The sequence below is a fragment of the Empidonax traillii genome, unplaced genomic scaffold (assembly GCF_003031625.1).
Source record: "Empidonax traillii isolate 1590-97213 ecotype Southwest subspecies unplaced genomic scaffold, ASM303162v1 scaffold128:size1411021, whole genome shotgun sequence".
Taxonomy (NCBI): domain Eukaryota; kingdom Metazoa; phylum Chordata; class Aves; order Passeriformes; family Tyrannidae; genus Empidonax; species Empidonax traillii.
Window position 1 is genome coordinate 1219996 of NW_020955321.1, and position 17665 is coordinate 1237660.

Consider the following 17665-nt stretch of genomic DNA (forward strand, 5'->3'; position numbering starts at 1 on the left):
ATGTGAATGTGCTGATCAACACCCTCATAACCTTTGGCAATTTGGTGAGATTGGACTCTGCTGAAAGGTTCCACGCAAGATGACAGTAAGTAACTGTAGATAGTTTATTTTTTCCATTATCACAGAAAATAAACCTTTTGCATATCTTTTAATCACCATCACTCTCTTACGTCTGGTTAGCATGGTTTTGTGAGCAACTGCATGTGGAGGAATGGTGTGTTAAGGTAAGTAAGTAACAGCAGAAATTACATTTGATAAGTTTTATTTTTTCTTTCTCTTGTGAAAGTAGAAGAGGTGTTTTTCCAAGCATATTTGTTTAGAATGATTACCTGAGTAACTTTGAGCTATAAATTCCTTTTGACATCTGTTCAGAGGAGGCAATAATTTATTTGGCATGTTAGTCATGTGATAGCATTTCTGTTCTCTTAATGGCTGAGCCATAAACATTCTTATCAGGATCCCAGGTTTTATTCTAGAATACTGAATTTGAAACTGTTTTTCTATGTGGATTGTTTGTGCTCTTTTCCACCAGAAATGCTTATATAAAAAAGAGTTTTAATCTAGGTAGTCTGCTTTCTGAAAAAGAATAAATTTATGTAAATGGAATTACAACCCCCAGCTGGGTTTCAGCTTTGGTCGAATAATCTGGACAAAAGTATAAGCATTTTAATGACAAAATGCTATCATATTGTCCTCTGTCCTTATTTCTCTTCCTGGAAGAGATTCCTGAAGTCTACATTTCATATTGCATTTCCTGTATTTCCTAAGAGGAGAAACCAGCCTTTTTTTGACTCCTGCATATAAAGGAGTGCAAATTCCATGAAGCTTCAAGAATGTACCTGAAATCCAAAATATTATTGAGTTAAAATTGCTATCCATGCAAACATCTGTAGCTTTAGCTCTTCTGTCCACTAATCTGAACTATACACTCTTTCCAGATGTACTTATTATGTCTTTTGAACAATGAGTTTGTCCAGAATGAAGTCTAATTTATTTTAAATCCTAAAGAATAGAGGGGATTTCACTCTGACAATGGTGATTAATTGTAAATCTCTATTAAGGACTAGAGGTGTTCAGAATTATTCTGGATGAGCTATGGAACTGATTAATCTTTTTTTCCTTTTCTCCTATTTCTGAACTGATCAGGTTTTCTATGAACGTGTTAATTGCTCAAAAATTCTTCTAACTCTTGGCACTTAAAAAAAAAAAAAAAAAAAGGCAATTATTAAAAAGGGTTTGGGTTTTTTTTAGGAACTATCTCCTGCTACTAGATCTTTCAGAATCTGTTATTTCTTTTCAGGCATTTGATTTGTCTGCTTAAGCAAGTCTTCTGTTTCTACACTATGATTAGATAATTTAGTCTGTTAAAGTGAGAAAATTACTGAAAAGATCTAACCCATAATGACTAGCAATATTACTTTCCAGCATGGATAATTATTCACTGACTATTTGTGAAGTATTTAGGATTCATAAACATCTTTAGGGCTAAAAGCATTTGTCATGCAGATACACATATGCAGTTGTTAATAATAAGCCACAAATAATAACTGAATGAGCTGACAGTGCTTATGACAAAATTATTCACTTTTTTTTTTTTTTTTTTGGTGGTATTCAGCCAAGTCTGCTTAGGGTGTATAAATAACTACTGACTTAGAGGTTCTAAAGGGTCATTTTTCTGATTTCCTAGGTAGTGCTGACCAGGTACTCTTGTGTAGTTATGCTGGTGGATGGTTATATCCATGTGCATTTATTGTTTTGATTCTGCTGAATGTACATAGACTAAAAAGGTTTAAATAAAAGCAGAAAAAAATCTGGTATAGAAATTGATGAGACCCAATGAGAAAAAAAGAAGAATGTTTAGTACAGCAGTCACATATTTAAACTGCAGCTCTTGTGTCATAGTTAAAATTTTCTCCATATACAAGGTGGAACAGTTTAGATAATTTCTTATTCTTTCTTTTCGCAAAATCATGTAGAATCCTGATGGGAAATAGATTCCAGAGAACAGTGACAGTTGTTTCTCTGTAGCAAATATGATTGTCAGTGGAAAGAAATGCAAGACAGCCATCTGTTGGCTTGTGCAGCAACCTGCTTGTTTCCAGGTCCCAGGGTGGGCTGCTGGAACCCCAGACAGGAACAAGTTCTGTGCTCATGGTGAGGACAGATGGTGCTCGTGGACAGTTTAAATTCAAGCTGAGCTTAAGTCCACTAGGAAGTAAATGTATGCATGTGAAAACGGGTCTTGGGAGTGCTGCAGACATCTGGGATGCAGGCAAGGCTTTGTCATCAGCAGGTTCCTGGGTGTACAGGGGATTTCTGCATCTTTTCCCAAGTAATAGTTCTGTGCTGCAGAATTCTGTGGCCAGCTGCCATCAAAGGTGGTGAGTTCAGCACTGATCCACTGCCTGGGGAGAGCAAATGTGCAGCTGATCTCAACATGTGTGCCAGTGTAGCACTGGAGACTTGCTTGTCCCTGGGCTTGTGTGACACCTTCAGGTCTGCCTTGTAAAGAACATACAGGTGAAGATCACAATCATTTATCTTTAAATAACTGGGTTAGTGTAAGGTTTGAAGTAGATATTTTGGATCTTTATATTTGGTAGATTGTGGGCTATTGCTAAAAAGGTCTTCAGTCCTACAGATCATTAGGTGATACAATTAATAACTGGGTCTTTGGTCACCCAGATCTCCTGATCCAGATGAACAAGGCTATGATTGGTTATCATTGCCATTCGTGCTGAGGGTCTGAGCCAGCGTATCTTCTTTCCCATCTCAGATACTCTCCCAGGCTTCTATTTTGAATTGATTTTGTACCTCTCCTGGATCTGGGAGGTAAGTTTAATCCCCAACACAAAGGAGGGAACTTCACCCTGCTGTCTGCCTCCAGATCTTTTTGTTAGATGGAGGCAAAACAGTGGATAAACTGGCTCTCCCTCGTACCACAGCCTTCAGAGTAATGCTTGAGCACAAGTTCTCTCTCTTTTGGGTTGCAATAACACGAAGGAGAGCTCTTGACATGGTACCATGGTGCTGTGTGTTTGGGCAGGGATTTTGTGAGCCTCTCACATGTTGCTGCTCTCACTGGCCAGTGCAGCTACATGCTGGTGCTCAGGTTTAAGCTCGAAACCACAGCAATTTCAATGGACATTTTATCAGTGTTCTTATCTGGCACAAACTGTACAATTTTTGAGAGGTCCCTGGCTTGCTTTGTTTTGGTTTGGTTTTTTTTCCTTTTTTGTCCCTGCTGAGGCCAATTACATTGGAAGCTAGAAAAGAAAATTGAGCCAGTGTTGAAAATCACCTCCTATATGTTCCTCTGAGTACAGATAGATTGAATTTCAATTAAAAATTAGAGTGAAATGAAAGGTCACTTGTTAATGCTAATGTAATTTTAAATGGGTGTAAATTAAATTTTTTTTTCTTTACCTTTAAGTTCTTTCACGTGTTCTTTTGCAGGTCAGTGAAATCACGAGAATGGAAAACAACCAGTGGTTGTCAAAGGTAAAGGCAGAGGGCCAAGGGGATCTGAACCATAAGAAAGGTACCCAAATAATTGGTTATGCCAAATAATGGAGCAGAAGGCTATGCTGGTTGAACTGCACTAATGATTTGTTTGCTGCATTTTGAGGCAGGCACCCCCTGTGAATATTTGGCACGTGTGATTGCTTTGGTGGAGATATGCAAATTGTTTGCAAACACCAAGGATTTGACCACTGCATTCCATGTGATGGTCATGTCTGATATTGTCAATTCTTGTGCTGTTTCCCAACCCCCAAGTCCCCCTCCCCTAATTTGGCTTAGATTGTGCCACCTTCTGGTTGTGATGCATTTATCCCACGTTTTATTACCAGTAGATCAATATTCTGTTTTAAATGAGGTTCAGCTAATTCTGAACTGATAGAGCTGGAAGGATAAGGGATCGACCAGTTTGTTAACATCCCTACAGATCCTACTGTGTGCTGAATGCCTGCCACTCAGGTTGTAAATGTCTGAGAGTTTTCAAATTGTATAGGGAGAATTTAGTAATTATAAATTCTCTAGCCCCTAGCAGAGGATCAGAATTACCCTTTGATATGACCATATTTACCCTTAATGCACAAAAATGTTCTCTAATGTGTACAGGAGGTACAGTTCAGTGGTCTCAGTTCAAACTCAATGAACAATTCAGTTGGAAAGGCATTCCAGTCTCTGTGGATGCAACTATTAGAGTAGCAGTAATCCTCATATTCCACTTGCTAATAAAGAGTCCTCTTACCTGAACACAAAGCCCCTGAAAGGATGGAAGAAAAAGGTTATACAGTTTCAGAGGAGATGCCTGACAGATTGTGTGCTGGTTGTGAGAAGCTGGCCTTTCTCCTAGGTAAGGTTTTATTCTTGCTTCATCAGCAAATTGTAACAAAAAAGGTCTAGACTGGTCCTGATTTTGTGTTACACTGAACATGAATTTCATGGCTTTGCCTCCATTTTAATCTATAAAGTCTGGATTTTTCCCTTTAATTTAAACGACCTGGTTTTGAAATTGCTGACTGTTACTCTTTGGGGGCATTCACTTCCAGAAGCTCCTGGGGAAGAAGGGGCTGATCCTTAATGTCAGAGGAAGGTACAGCTTTTATCCTGTGTACATAACTTCGTTTTCCGCAGCAGTCTGGAGTGGAGATGGGAATTCGTGTATTGGTGTGTGTTGAAGGCAAGGAAAAAGTAAAACAGCTTCAAAAAAGATGATGGTAGGTGCATTATGTTACTGAAAGCAAAAGAAAAACCCTTAGAAATTCAGGAGCAAAACCAAATCAATATTTTAAATAGCACAGAACAGTTTCCCAGCAATTCTGAATCTGTTTGATTCTGTTAATAACCTTCTCTAAGCTTTGCCTTTGACCTCAAAACTAAGATAGAAGAAGGTTTTTACCTTTGTTGCTCAAGACAGATGAGCTTGTTAGAGCAAGCTAACAAATGTGGATTGTGTCACTACAAATACCGAGGGGGAAGGTGACACTTCAGGTTCTTGCCTCTGGCTAAGTCTGCGAGGCCAGTGCTGTGTTCTCATCTAGGCACAGCCTTTCTGCTTACCTTACAATAAATTAAACTGACTACTTGTCTTCACTAGGGCTGGAGCAGCTTTATTTTCGGGTTTTTTTCCCTTTCTTTTACCTCAGGGTAACTAATACACCTTTGTTTTCCTGAGGTAACACATTGTGAAGGCGAGACACTTTAGTTTACAAGATCAGTGCTGTGCAGCTGCCTGAGGTTGACTTACCTCACAGTGAACCTGAAGTACTCTGACGCTGCTGCCTTTCTTCCTTTCTGTCTTTTTAAGTTGTTTGTTTGTTTTTAAATACTCACCCTTGTGTGTGCTAATCACCCCAGCTAAACACAGGGTGTCCTGAGCAATGAGCGAATTTTTTTAACTGCAGCATTCCAAAGATCTGCTGATACGGAGATGACGATGCTGATGGTAGAATTCCTATCTGGCAAGTAGCTTATCTCATCCCATAGGCAAGCAATGTTCCTTTCTCTCCTGGTTATTACTCCCTTACATGTTTCAGTTTGATTCACTTGTGTGGCACTTTGCTGTTCTCCTTCCCAGATGTACCTGCTCAGATTTAGCCACTTCTGAAGTGCTTTTCCAGCTGTGCCACTGTCACCTGCTCTCCACTGAAGGAGATATAGTTAACTTAGGGCCAGTATTTGGCATCTCTGCACAATTTATCCTTCCACCTCAGAGAGGCAGCCTGAGATTTTGTGACTTCCCTGCTCTTAAACAGGCAAACTCCATTTCCCATGATTCTTATTTAATTGGTTCTCTTCTCTGTTAAACATGAGTTAACAGGACAGGATTCTGACCCTATTCCTGTGCCACTTCTTCATTTCACTGTCCAATGGCAAAAAATCAATATAAATTTTTTTTTTAAAAAAAATTTAATATTTCCTTCATTCCCACTGCACCCAGTATTTCCTGACTATACTATTAAAGAAGTTATACTGGGTTATTTTGGATACTTCCTAGCACTTAATCTCACTTTATAATGTTAGAAAGGCTGGTCATAGCTTTGAGGTCAAAAAAGCTCATGAAATGTTTCAGCTCAAATACTCACATAATTCTAGGAAATATATTACCGGCAAGATTTCTCTGTTTACTAAAGAGATTAAAGAAGTTGATAAATGCCCAGTCCTTTCCAATGTAGATTGGAAAAGCCTACTGCCTCAACAGTCTCAAAAATCTTCCTCTAGGTGCCAATTTAGTTTTACTTCCTCCCTTTAAGTAAAAAAAAAAAATTATCTTCTTAATTCAAAAAGTTTTAGGTGTGGATTTGCTCAGAGCCACTCTTGCAATAGCATTCATCTCTGCTGCCAGTGGCAGTCCAGAAACCAAAATTCAGGTGAGCAGAAGCTGGATTTAGCATAATGCTCTCCAGTATAATCAAACATAATAATAACTTTTGATAAATTGGCCAGCTTTCCTGCTAATTTTGTGATTATCCCAGAAAATGAACTGTGAATTGTACGTTCTGTACAGTTTGCTGTAGAAGTCGTTTGATCAAGCAATTACTTGACCCAATAATGTTTAGTAATCTCTTTTTAATTGTACAAATCGTTCTCAGATTAAGGACACTCCAGTAACTGAAGATGTACACTTGACTTTCTAGTCTTAAATCACGACGCTGAACATTAACCCACCATCCAACTGGCACAATCCAAGCCAAGTAAGAAATTAAATGGGTATATTTTTGGATGTTGTCATGTGTCTGTGTGAGAACAGGCTACAGTTCAAGGCTTTCTGCACTGTCTGTGCAGCAGCAGGTCTGCAGGTGCCACCAGGGCACCACTTTGCAACCATTCTCTGGCAAAAGGAATTGTGTCTTGTGTCACTCACAATGTTCTGCTTCTTCACCTGCAAATGAGTACCTCTGCTGTCAATTTTAGACTTCCACAAGTGCTGTGCTGGACTCTCACTGGTTTTGCAGCTCATCATATGACCCGTCTCTCAAAAATGTAAGTAGTGTAAGATAAAAAGCACGACCTTTCATGGCCACTGTAGTCTAACCTCAGTTATACAGATTCACACCTGCTTGTGTTTGAAGGTCACAGCTAGTGACTGCTCTGACAGTCTCTGATGCTTCTCTTAATTTTGACAAAGCCCATTTCCCTGGCAGCATAAAAAGCCTCGAACAAAGCTGTTTGTGAAAATGGGTGTAGAGGGGATACTGTGACTTTGCTGAGAGTTTTTCCTCAGTGGTTGTTTTTTGTTGTTTTTTTTCTCAATGACCACTTTAGGCCGAAGGTGCTTTTGAGTACAAGTGCTTTGTTCAGTATCAGGTTCCAGATAGCTGTGATTGCAAAGGCTTTTCAGAAGGGTTCAGATCCTGTCTGGCAAGTTCAACTTAAACTCCCTCGGCTTCATTTACAGTGCAGGAACGAGGCTCCTCTAATTTAAACCAAACGCTGAAACAGTCTCTTAATGGCCTTGTGTTATCAACAAGAAGTTGGCATAAACCCCTCCTTACCCCCTCCCTGCCGAGGAACTGAACCTCTGTAATTCAGGAAAGGCTTTTTGCCAATGTCTTTGGCAGTCAGGGTTGCTGTGCCAAGACTGCTACCTTTACATCTCCTTTGGAAAAATGTAGTTCCATCAAAATAATTTCTTGCAGGGCTATTTCCATCCCAACTGTACTGTTGACAGATATGTTTGCAAATGTTTCAATATAAAAAAAAAAATCCACTAATTTATTTTGCTTGCATTCTCACATTTACTTTTGTCTTTTTCATTTCCTTTTATTTTGACAGACTATTATGCTATATTTTCAGGTTTAACGTTAAATTATCAAAGACATTTCAGTATTTCAAGATTATGAATTTTTTTTCCAAAGTAGGACAAAATAAAATGCTGAAAAGTCAGGCTATGCAACAAGATGGAAATTCTGTAGTTGGTTTCATGTTCCCATCTGTGCTTTTGAGCTCCAAGAACCTGATTCAGAGCCCACCAAAACAAATGGGAATCTTTCTTTCAAACTGAATTATTTCAGTCTCAATTTTAAGACCTAAGAATTTTCAAGAGTTGGATTTTATTCCTCTTTGAATTTTAAATATTACTGGTGTATCTTCTATGAAAACCCAGCTGGCAGGAAGAAATGTTCGCTGAACATCCACACTTAACCCACCATTAGAAAGTGAGAGGGCTCCTGCTTTCTTCTGTGATGTAGAGAGTGTGTTGGGGAATTGAATGTGGAGCTGAGATGAGGCAAAGAAGTGACCAGGTCACAGGTCAGTATTCAAGTATGAGGTTTCAGGTAGTTCAGTGTTGGCTTTGAGCACTCTAACAAGTTCTTGATGCCACCAGTGGCGCTCCAGGAGAAGGAAGAGGCCAGGTCACCTCCCCTGTTACACTTGCATGAACCTGTCTACCTGCTCAAGGTAACAGAGGTAGAAGTGATATTATCATATACAAAGGGCTTCTCTCATGCTTGGTATATTCATAGAGTGACAGTTCCATAGATGAGGCTGAAAGCTGCTGCTCTAAGATTTGTGGCTAAAGCTCTGGAGATTCTCAGATTTCCCTCAGGGACAAACCCTTGTGAGAAAATCTTGCCGGAATGAAGTCGGCTTCTCCCCTTGACTCAAAAACTTTTTGGTGGCCCAAGCAAGCCCATTCCAAAGATCACAAGACAATTTCTACCATACTGACAGTGAGTTAAGTTCATGTGCTTCTCCCAGCTTAGCAGCCCTAGGAATTGAGTCTTCTGTAGTGTATTGTGAATTCAGCAGCCATGAGAATTGTGACAATAGCTTTTTCATGCTTCGTGTGGTTTTCCACCCTCTAAAATCATTTGTAAAGAAAAAAATAAGGTGGACAGGTGTTTCAAGAAAACCCTCTTTTGAAATTTCCAAACAGCTGAAAAGACAGGCATCCCACTGAAAATAACTTCTATTGTGAACACTTGGCTTGTATACATTTTCACCATGCTTTCCAAGGAGAATGATGATGCAAAGCAAAAACAATACCAGGACCCTTTTATAAATCCTTTGGTTTCCATCTCAAAAAAGCTTTTTTTCTTGTCATTTCAACATTACTTTAATTAGAGCACTGGTGCTCTTGAGGAAGCACAAATAATTGCAGGACTGTGTTTCATACACATTCCCAGCCATCAGAGGTCAGTGCAAGTTCGTTCATCCAAGCAGCTTTAAGGTCCTTTATTCCTCCAGTTTTACGTAGCAACTTTTTGCTAAACATGAAAATGATCCTCCATGTCTGTCACATCTTACTGGGAAAGATGATGTTTTGGAAGAGTAAGAAGCTACACAAAATACGGTGTGGCAGGAAAAGCACCACTTAATGTTTGTTCTAGTTTTGGAAGTGTAACTCAGTAATTGCCAAAGGACTGGAATGGGTGGAATAGTTATTACCAAACGCTCTTCCAGATTTTGGTTAATGCCTGTGCCTCCTTGAGATCTGTTTGACATGAACTCTACTGGTTGTGAAACAAGGTGTGCTAGGAGGGAGCAAAGAACCTCCACCTTGCAGTGTGTTATTTCAGTGGCTTGTTTGAGTCCTGTATTAATGGGTCACAGCCACGTGCACTCTAAAAAAATATCTAAATAGTCTTCAGTTAGACAACATAAAGGTTTGAAGGCTGCATTCTGTAGATTTATAAGTGGGTTTACAACATGCTGTATTTACTTCCAAAAAAAGCCCAAACCCATGCTATAAACCACTAAAAATCGAAAGCGTAACAAAGCTCTGAGGAAAAAAAAAGGTTCAGGAAGATCTGATTTTATTTCCCCGAACCAATACTTTTATCTATATCCTTCTACATCTGTTTCACTGAAAATGTTTCCCTAAAGGAACATGAATAAAATTTTATTTGGCTATAGGGTGGAAGAGGTAAAGAAAGACAGTGAATCTAGTGGTCTTAGTCCCTGCAGCAGAAAGGGGCTGAGAATCTCGGTTATGAATCTGGCAGAGAATGGATTTGAACTTCTGTCTCCCACTATGAAAATGGTCTACCAGTTATGGGATCTTTGCCCTCTAGAGAAAAGGAAAAAAAAAAAAAAAAAGGTAACTAGAATAAATTTAAACGTTTAGGAAAAAAGAACTTTCTAAACAGTTTTGGGTTTGACCCAAAAGAAATATTGAAACATAGAAAAATTCTATGAAATATGATTTTTCATTCCCTGGACAGCAGAAATAATAATGTGAACCGCTTGTTATCTGTAACTAAGCTATGAAAATAAAATTTGAGTGTAGAAGGTCAGTTGAAAATTAAAAATGCAATTTATTAACTTGATTTTATTGGAAGAAACACTGAAACTCTGTCTCGGAGGATAATAAATATTACAAAATGCTGCTCAGCCAGAATTGCCAAGGCTTCAGGTTCAGCATGGATCTCCCTGTATTGGTTGTTTATCTTGAAGCCTAGTTCCCACAGCCATTTATCATCTGCAAATCTCAGCTTTAATTTAGGCATCATGTTGTTACTTTAGTGCCTGTAGAGGACCATATGAAAATACAAATAAGCACTAACTCAAGTGTTCCTCTACTGTCATTAAAATAAAAAAATAAAAAAAAAGTCTGTGAAGCTGATCTCACCAAGTCCCATTGCTCCAGGAGCTGGGGCTGCAGGAGAAAACATTAAATGTCAGTAGACTGGATGTTTGTAAGAAAAGCTGTGGAGTTCTGGGAGTGATTACTTTGTTAAAAAGACCTAATTAAAGGTGTTCCTTGTAATCAAAAGGTCATGATAAAGTGAACAGTGGTTTGAGTTCTTGTGAAGTCCACTCAAAATTCTAATTAGGCATAAAAGAGGAAATACGTGGTTGATTTTTTTGCTGTTCTATGCTATGTGAAATCTGGGATTTATCTTTAAATACACTGCTTCCCTAAGCATCATGTGGAAGGTGGGTTTGGTCTGACATTTCTTGTGCTTGATGTCAGGATGGATTTCTAACTTTCTTATCAAGTTTCAGTAAGACGGTGAATTAAGTTTGTAAGAATCCGAGTGAATTTAAATTAGACCTAGATAGATCCAAGTATAAATCTTAATCTGGACAGAGTGCCTGGAATCAACAGAGCCTTTTAGAGGAACATGTGTCTTCTTAAGAAGACCAGGACTCACTGCAGGGTAATCACAGGATTTTTTGATTTCTTCTCTAGATTTTATTTTTTCACAGAACTGCTGACTGTGTGTGTGTGTGTGTTTGTCCCTCTGTCTTAAACATCAAAATCTGGACCTGGGTGATACTGAACGTGTTGCAAAAGTATTACATTTTCCATTGTTGAGCAATTCTGGTTATGTCAGAGAATATTCTTGAGAGATCCTTTAGTCAAACTCAGATCACTAATAGACCATCAGGCTTCAGACTGGGCAAGTGTCTCAGTAAAACTGTATTAATCTTGAATTTAACAATTCTAATCTTGAATATAATGATTAGCTGTATATCCTGGCCTTAGTGGTAAAGATATAACTTCACAGTGATTTTAAAGGGTAAAACAGTATCAGAATTCTGAAATTCTTCGTGACAAGGGGTAGCACATCCTAACTTGGTTAAACTGGCTGCTAGAACTGACAAAGGTCAGAGTTTGAAGCATGGCAGTTGCTGTGGGAAGGAAAGGAGGATTAAGGGCTTTTTCCTGGTGTTTCTTTCACAGAAGTACAATAGTGAACCTCAGACCTGAGAATTTCTTCCAGCAGTTCTCAAATTCTCCTCCAACCCTTTTCTCTATATACCTGTTTTATGTTGAGACAGTCTAATTAAGCTTTGCCCCACCCTGATAGGGATCATGCTCCTCTGTCCACTACAGACTGGTGGGTGTCCAACAGCCACAGCCCACAGCAAAGAGGACGAGCTGAAGCCCTGGACCATCAGTTGAGCCAAATGAAGACCTTCCAGCAACACCGCCTTTGCCATGGTGAGTGCATGGCACTGTAGGGAGGCTGGAGCTGGGGATCCAGCCATGTGGCATAATCCAAGGGATTGGGGTGGTACCTGGAATAGGTCTGTCCTGTGGATGAGCATAGCAGGGAACCAGCTCAGGCACTGGAAACCTTGGCAGAGCCTTTCCTGCTGAGTATTTTGTTTTTGCCTATCTCAATCACAAGTCTTGACTCACCTCTGTTCCATTTTTAGCAGACAAAAGGAAGAGAAAGAAACCTTGTGCAAAGAAACATTAATGCTGCAGTAAATCTCTGACATCAGCTGCTGCTTGCCAGCACAGGGCATAAGAGGCAAGGGAAAGAGCCACTCCAGGTAAAAAGAGTGTTCCATATGTCAGTTGGCTACAGTGGAAGTGCTGGAACTGAAGGACATGCACTAAACTCACAGCAAGTTGTAGCTGATCCCTTAACGGCTTGAAATTTTAGCAGTGTTGAAAAATCAGCCCTCTGTCGTGGGTTACATCCTCCTGTGCAGAAAAGGTTGCTTTGAAATCCACTGCAGGCAGTAGGTTGCTAAATGTGGTTGGAATAGTCACTTCCCAGGCTAAGGGATGAATAGCTGGAGAGTGGAATGAGACCTGCCTAAAAGTACTCTAAGGCCCGACCTTCCTGGCCTTCTCCAATGATATGAAATATGCAACTTTGTTTGACATAAGGATTTGTTTCAAAAAAAGAACTGTAGAGACTGGAAAAAAGTGACATTTGATTCTAATTCTTTACTGAGATCTGACAGACTTACCTTGTGTAATATTAAAATTAGAGGTTATGGGAAATATAAAAATGAACAAACACCACAGAAAAGAAACTTTAGTTTTCTGATGTCCTGGCAGGAGAGTTGAAAGACTCCAGTCATAAACATGAGTGGGTTTAATGAAAATCACGTGACTGAAATTAATGTGTTGAATAGGACCTGTTGCTCCGGGAAACCTTCAAATGATTTTATTCTATGCTAAATGCAACAGCTTTGAGCTGAATCTCAGAGACCTGGCTCCTGCAACATGGCAGTGTTTTTGGAATACCTGAGTGTGTTCCTAAAGCTTCTGTAATGAATCTAGGCTGTTTCAGGCTTGTACACTAATTCTTAAATACAAGTAACTCCAAGTGAGGAATAACATTTTATTTTGACTTGAAAATTGTATGATGTCATTAACTATAAGTCTTAAACCAAGTTCAAAACCAACTGTCTCAGAACTCTGTGGATTTTAAAAATTCTTGGAATAATTTTGTAATGTTGCCCTTCCTGTATTTGGCAACAATTTCTAGGATGAATTTTTAAATGCTCACTCACCCTTTCAGCCTCCCATCTGACCCTTGACGCCTCTTCAGAGCACCATTGACAAGTGAAAATAACAGGTTTTGGAGGTTTGGTTTGCTGGTTTGGTTTTGTTTTTTTTCTCTTGACCTGCATTTCCCTAGGATGGACAGAACTAAAATGATCAATAACAAAACTATAGGCAATGACAACAGGAAATGAGACTACAGAGAGCCCATATATAGAGTCACATTTAACACAATAATCTAATTCTGTGTCATGTCTTGAAATTATTTGTTCACTGGCAATGGGGAAGGCAAATAATCCCCTGTATCATTTCGCTAAGTTTAGTAATGCTAATAAAAAGGTTTTGAAGCATAACTACTACTTGGATGAGTATTGACCTCACTGGGTCTAATTCAATCAAGTGCTTCATTGAATGAGTAAGAATTGCAAAACGGAGCCACTTGTTAGATTAAAAAATGGGGTATTTTGCAATGCCTTTTTTTTTTTTCCCCAACTGAGTGGCATTACTAATTCTCATCTGGACCTGTGTAAATCTCCTGCTTCTGGAAGCACTGGACAATTACATTCCAAGAACAATAAGCAATAACTTCTAAGTTTTGTTTGGAATTACTTCATAATTTCCTGCTCAGAGCCTGAAATTTCATCATTAAACACAGGTTAAAGCCATGTCTTTTTTGTTCAGTTTTATTAGTAATGCTAAGGTGATTTGTCTACCTCTTTAAATATCAGTTGTCTTAATGTTCCAGATGTTTGTAGCTAAGAACCACTTGTCTGAATCCATGTGGTGATGACATAGAGAAGGACTAGATGGCACCAAGCTGTCTTTGCTCCATTCATCACGTCAACAACTGGAAACAGTGACAATACCACGCTGGCTCGTTGCAAATTATGGAGCTCAGCAAACAAATTAGCCTGACTGGCAGGAGGTCTCAGAAAAGTAGACTGAAATCTGCCTTGGACAGCTTTAGAGGTCACATCGCTGCTGAAAGAGGTCAGGAGAGAAATGTCCCAAGAAAGAGATTTTTGCCTCTACCTGGTGCTTGTAAAGTTTTTTTTTAGCCTTTGGCTTGGCTGAGTAGTTCTACTGACTTCACTGGGTCTACTATCCAAGTTTTTTATTTAAGGAGCAAGAATTGCAGATTCAATTCAGTCATAAATTTCCAGATAAGGAAGTAGTAATGGCATGATACTTGTAATTGGAAGAAGTTAGAGCAAAAGGCTTTTACTTATGCCTACTATTGGATTTTTGCAGCAGGCTTAGTGTCATTCTTTTGGTCTCGGTGCCATTTTTTATATTACTGTTGGTTTTGTCTAATCATGACATTCTAGCCAGATGTATTTTATTTTTTTTATCATAAGATGAAGACAGAACTGTATCAGTTTTGCAGTTTATAGAGTCTTAATCCTTGCAAGGAAATCCAAGTGCCAGGTGCTACAAACGTTCCGGGTTTAAGTACACATTCGTGATCAGATATGTGTATCCTATATCAATCAGAGATATAAATCAGATAAAAAATGCCAACAAATCACTCATGTTATGAGTACTCACAGCTTACTGACATCTGGATACACTGAGAGAACTGGTTCTGGTAACATTGCTTAAGAAACCAGGGTGACGGTATCTTTATATGCTTCTGGCTTTCAACCATTGTCCTGTCATCTCACTGCACATGGTGAAAGAACATGCAGGTGCAGAGGTGGCAGGAGGCAACCAGGCCAGCCCCAGGGCTCTGCAGGTGATGGACCTGCCAGACTTGGAGGAGCCCTGCCTGTCGTACCATGCCCTCCCTGTTGCAACGCTGGTTGCGTGCATCCACCTGTGCCATGGTTCTGAGGCGCTCTAGATTATTCCCTGACCGGTATCCAAGCATTTTGTAGATCCTCCAAGTTGTGCAAGGGCACTTGAGGGGATCTTTCAGCACTGGGGTGCAGTTTCACAGGGATAGTGGCATATCCCTACTTATTCCCACGTATGTATTGGCTAGAGAGGGTTTAAAAGAAGCAAACATGGATCAGCAGGTATTCCGTGTGAAAATTTAGGAAATTTAGCCTCTAGCCAGTCCTGGTGAAATGAGTCTCAAAAGATGCCCATGGGGATGACTGACCAGCTGATGGCTGGTACTTGCTGTTGCTTTTGTTGCTTTGTTGTTATGGTGTCTCCCTATTAGTTCATTTATTTCAGGCTCACTGGTGTTATGTTGAAGTCATTTATATATCCAAGGCAGGAGTTGCCTCTGGCATCCATGTGTCCACATATATTAAATATAAAAATAAGTCTTCAGTGGTACACAGAATTTATAAAGTGGATTTCTGTTGTAAGAGAAGCATTTGGGAGAGCCAGAAGGATTTTTTTCTGTGTACTCCACTATTGGAGCATGCTCTGCTGCCAATTTAAACATCATTAGAATCTTGACTTTTAACAAAGGAAAAGACTCGGGCTCCCAGTTTTTTCAGCTCCTGTTTGACTTTGGTGCCTGTCCACTGAAAACAAGCAGAAAGCTACCTGATATCTTTGTATAAATCCTTATTGCTCCATGTGGCATTTAAATGTGCATCTGTCATGAGCTGAAATTATCATGATCTTGCAATGAGATTGCAAGACCATTTCACAACTGTGCCATAACTAACTGTAGCCTGGGATGAGCAGGAATCCTGCAAAATCCTTCTGGCTTATGACATGACAGCTTTCTGGGGACGAGCTCTCTTGCTTTCTTGCAACATTTACTTGTTTTATTGGTAGGGTATCCAATACTGCCATTATAAATGAGGATGTGGTGGATCCAGTATTGCTATTAAAAATGGGGGCATTGTGGCCACTCCAATGACACTACATGTCTGACTGGGCCAGAAGTCTAATGGAAGGTTAGATATTTTTGTCCCCACTTCGTAAGTGCATCAGCAGAGTTCAGCCTTTTATCCTGTCCTACGTTACAATGGGAGTGCCTGGCAGAAAAGTGATTTTCTTCAAACACTGGGAGACTGCTTAGACAGAGCCCTACCCCTCCCTTTTCCCTCTGCTCTGTTGTTTAACCTTGGTTAATTAACTGCACGTATTTTTCTTCACTTTTGCGCCATGCTCCTCAGCAATTTGTCTCCGAGCATTTACAAAGGATTTAAACCCTTTTATCCTGTTTTCAAGAGGTGAGGTGGTGAAAATCTAGTGGTGTTAACAGGATAATGACAAAGCAAGGAATAAAACCTAGAACCTGGGAATTCATTGATGTCTTTCCTACAGATTTATAGTGATTCTTGCAAACTTTACTAGCATCTTTGTAGAACCTGGTGTGTGGTCTGCTAGTAACCTTAGAAATTCACCATCTTCTCGCCAATGTAGGAAGGCTGACCAGTGCCCAAGCCACTGAAGAGAAGGGCACATATAATCTTAGTAGGATTGGTGTCCCCTGCAGTTAAATACACACAGTTCTTGTACAGTCAGCATAGTACATTTTTTTCCTTCCACTTCCCAGAATGGTAAAAATAAACAGGGTATTGCTAGTGGTGGCTTTGGTGTTGCAAAGCACACAGTTATCGAGTCCTTCCTCCAAGTGTCCAGGCAGCAAAGACTCTCATATTTTTGAGGGATGGATTTAAGTGCAGGTAACCAGTAGCATGATAGATATGTATATAGAAACCTGAGTAATGCGTGGCTTTGAGTAAGATGGAGTTCTGAAGGGCAAAATTCAATTTTTTTTTTTTTTTTCCTCAGGAGAAACACCACATTCTGTTTACAGATCCTTTCTGCTTAATTGACCAGAGTTGTCCCTTCTATAAATCTTTTGCTCTGAATAGAATCAGGACAAGAATTTTACTCAGCCTCTAGTGGTATTTGTTTTGTGAGCACTGGCCTTAAGAGCATGGTTAACAGATACCCAAAGGACAGCTCTTCTCTGAGCTTTTTTTAATTGCTCATTTAAAGTCACATTTAAAGGTGGGGGGGTTTTTTTAAGTGCTATTTGTTTGTGATTTTAAATGTTCTAGATATTGAAAACTCAAATTAATATAAAATATTTAATTCGCTATTTTACTCATGTAAAGTTTCATGGGCCTTGAAATAGATAAGTGCAGACCTAGAGTCTGGGACTAGCAACAGAATTTGCATTATCTAAACTGTTATCTAATTGGAGATTCCACCTCCCTCATGGACCTAATTGGAAAAAAAAAAACAAGAGGCATATGAGATGTTAATTATATCGCTTTGTGCCCTGGAAGGTGCAGAGCCTGTTGGGAAGCACGCCTGGCAGAGGTTCCAGCTGGGCCAGGGGAACAACGCTGCTCCTCTGGTGAGTGTTCTGGTCTTACCTTTGTCACAACAGGGTGAAGTAACTGACTGAGCAGAGGGCATGTTTTGCAGATGTTTGATTTGCTGTGGCAAGCAGGGATATCATTTCCAAATGAGAAGGCTTGGTGGGAAGGGGTTTCCAGGTGCAGAGCGAATGCCTTACATTACCTTGTTCCATTT

General features: G+C 39.6%; 1 protein-coding gene across 4 annotated transcripts in view; it reads left to right on the forward strand.

The window, feature by feature from the left end:
* Positions 1-4260: 4260 nt before the first annotated feature.
* The window catches only part of SPTLC3 (serine palmitoyltransferase long chain base subunit 3), a 126143-nt gene continuing 112738 nt past the window's right edge, over positions 4261-17665 (forward strand). For 3 of the 4 annotated variants that reach the window (XR_003571202.1, XM_027883573.1, XM_027883575.1), the window contains exons 1-2: positions 13963-14197; positions 17416-17486. The gene's annotated coding sequence lies outside the window, so the exon portion shown is untranslated. Of the gene's footprint in view, positions 4361-13962; positions 14198-17415; positions 17487-17665 lie in introns of those variants that run through there. The other variant, XM_027883574.1, reaches the window with a different exon arrangement.